This window comes from Meriones unguiculatus, chromosome 6 (genome assembly GCF_030254825.1).
Source record: "Meriones unguiculatus strain TT.TT164.6M chromosome 6, Bangor_MerUng_6.1, whole genome shotgun sequence".
Classification (NCBI taxonomy): domain Eukaryota; kingdom Metazoa; phylum Chordata; class Mammalia; order Rodentia; family Muridae; genus Meriones; species Meriones unguiculatus.
The window spans coordinates 36,113,163-36,116,342 of NC_083354.1; the positions used below are offsets into that span (position 1 = coordinate 36,113,163).

General features: G+C 44.2%; 1 non-coding gene across 1 annotated transcript; it reads left to right on the forward strand.

The window, feature by feature from the left end:
* The first annotated feature begins 2,297 nt into the window (after positions 1 to 2,297).
* On the forward strand, positions 2,298 to 2,416 carry LOC132654920 (5S ribosomal RNA). Its single transcript, XR_009592522.1, has one exon. It is a non-coding gene; the product is annotated as a 5S ribosomal RNA (ribosomal RNA).
* Positions 2,417 to 3,180: the final 764 nt, after the last annotated feature.

A 3,180-nucleotide genomic window follows, 5' to 3' on the forward strand; every position in this document is an offset into this window, starting at 1 on the left:
AACATTTCAGTCACAGCAGGGGGTGGGCTTTATTTTTATTTTTTATTTTTAACCCATGTTTATTCTTCCCTCGTTTCCCACTTCCTCCACAGCGCCCAGGCATTTGCTAAAATTAAAGAGGCAAATGGGAAGCTACCTTGGCTTTGTAGTCTCAAAGGTCAGTGGAAGGCTGATATCATCTTCAGTTGCTTTCTTTCAAGTCTTAAAGTTTTTAATCATAGGAGTCTCTCACCTGCTTGGTTAGAGTTACCTCAAGATATTTTGAGGCTATTGTGGAAGGCGTTGTTTCCCACGTTTCTTTCTCAGTCCATTTGTCATTTGTGTATATAAAGACTTGATTTTTTGTGCATTAATTTTGTATCCTGCTACTTTGCTCAAAGTGTTTATTAGCTGTAGGAGCTGCCTGGTAGAATTTTGAGGGTCACTTAAGTGTACACTCATATGCAAATAAAGATACTTTGATTTCTCCCTTTCCTATTTGTATCCACTTGGTTTCCTTCAGTTGTCTCCTTGCTCCAGCGAAGACTTTATTTAACTACTATATTGAATAGGTTTGGAGGGAGTGGTCAGGCTTGCCTTGGTTTAGTAGTCATGTTTTGAGTTCCTCTCCATTTAGGCTGATGTTAGCTGTGGGTTCGCTGTAAATCTCCTTTATTATGTTGAGATACATCCTTTGCATCTCTATTCTCTCCAGGACTTCTATCATGAAGGGGTGCTGGATTTTGTCGAAGGCTATTTCTGCACCTAACAAGATGCAGTTTTGGTCTTCCAGTCTGTTTATATGGTGGGTTAATTTGTTGTTATATGTATGCTGAACCATTCCTTCATCTGTAGGATGAGGTATACTTGATTGTGGGGGATGATTTCTTTAATGTGTGGTTAGATTCGATTTGCAAATATTTCATTGCGAATTTTTTGCTTCCATGTTCATAGGAGAAATAAATCTGTAATTCTTTCTTCTTTGGGAGGGTCTTTATGTGGCTTAGTTATCAGCATAACTTTGGCCTTATAAAATGAATTGTACTATGTTCCTTCTGCTTCTGTTTTGTGGAATATTTTGAGGAGTATTTGTTAGGACTGTGCAGCAAAGTTATAAGGCAGGTCCGTACATCATGCCACGTGACTGGTTCCACGTCTTATTAAGGGAAGGGGGAGGAGGGTCACAAACACAGTCTCTGGGCAGGGTAGGAGAGAGAGAGAAGGAGAGGGAAAGAAAGACATGTTGGGGGGAAGGGCACCCTGACAGAGAGGGAAGAAGAGAAGGAGAGAGGAAGAGAGCACAAGAGCAAGAAGGCAAGAGAGAAAAAAAGTGGCAGGTTGGTCCTTTTATGGAGCAACATAACCATGCCTGCCAGGTGCGACTACCTGGTAGGTGACACATGATGACATCATAGGTTGCTAGGCAACTCAAAAGCAGGCTGCCTAGATACTAACATTCCTCCCTTTTTCTATAATTAAAAAAAAAAATGAGGAGCTTGGGCTACTTCTCGTGTACGGCCAAGTACATAAATGTAGGTTCACTGGAAGCAGCGCTTGGTTGCCAAGCAAGGGGGTAAGAGAGAGAGAAAAAAAAATGTAAAAGCAATAAAATGTCCAGGTTACATGTTGAGGAGGAGAGGAAGTCCCTGTTGTGGAAAGTTCAGGGTAGAGGGTTGCCAGTAGAGAGTTGCCAGCCACACACTACAGCAGGTAGGGACTGAGGAATGCTGGGAGAACCTGAAGCTACTAGTCCTGGGTCTGAAGCACACCATTCCAGCCTTTTGTTAATAAGGAATAATGGGCAGAGGTTCTCTTCTGACTACTTCCTGCTGACACTGGGGGCGCTGTAGGGAGGTCAAAAGGCTGAAATGCTGGCCAAGTCCAGGAAGAACTAGCTATATGGATGCTGTCCAGGGTCCGTGAGAACATCCATGGTTGAGAGGGTAAGTGCAGGTCCAGCTTGACGCAAGTCTGTGAGGTCAGACTGGAACACCTGTGGCAGCTGCTTTGGCTCTGTCGTGGATGTAGGAAACATCTGGGTCTGGCAGGGTGTGGGAACAAAGTTAAGAAGGTTATGGAGAAAATTCCTTTAGGTATATGGTTAAAACTTTTGGGAAAGCAAACAGATGGAAGAAGAGACTTGAATATGGGAACCTCCATTTACCTGAGAGAACCTCCATTTACCCAATCACTGGAAGTAATTAAAAAGGCTTTGCTTTGGATCTGCCATATAAGGAAATTGAGGCCAGGTTTGGTTACAGAACTGTGTAAACTCAGAGGCCCTTAAAGCAGACACTAGGTATGGAAATCTGAAATTCATCTATGGCCATACCACCCTGAACGCGCCCGATCTCGTCTGATCTCGGAAGCTAAGCAGGGTCGGGCCTGGTTAGTACTTGGATGGAAGACCGCCTGGGAATACCGGGTGCTGTAGGCAAAAAAAAAAAAAAAAAAAGAAATCTGAAATTCTTCCGAAGACATCCCAGAGGAGAATCTGGAGGAAATGGACTATTCCCATTGAGCAGGTGGGAGTCAGTGACCTATCAAGCATCCCAAGAGCAAGGTTTGACTCAATAGATTGGTACAATCTGTTCCAACAGCTCATCAGCATTGACCAGAGACCAAGGACACAGTTGCCTGTAGCAGACATGGTTTACCTGGCTCTAAGATTTTTGTAGATGAGCAAGAGGGGGAGGGAGAGGGAGAAACGGTGCCAGTAAAAGGAAAAAAAAAAAAATCTCACCCAAGGGAAAGAGAAGCTCTAAATGGAGGTCAGCAAAAAGGGTCAACCGTGGCCAGTGCAGGCCATTGTTGGGGGTTCCTACATCTCAAAAGGTACCATGAAGTTGCCAGATGCTCAATGGTCAGTCTCCCCTGAGTAAGAGAGATGTTTATGCTGACCAATAAGGGAACTCACCAATCCAGCCAGTGTTGCATGTAGGAGCTAGCAATCTGGTTGCCAGAAAGTGGGTCATGGGCGGATTTGAAATGAAATAGGTTTTCAGCAGTTCTGGTGACAGCACTGGCACCTAAAGCAACCACCATGAGGCATGGCCACTGAAAGCACTTATTTGGCTCATGCACAGTGTTAGGATTGTGCAGCAGAATTATAAAGCGGGTTCACAAATCATGCCATATGACTGGTTCCACGTGGGAAGGGGTCAGAGACCCCTTGTTTGTTTGTTAGTTGGTTGGTTGGCT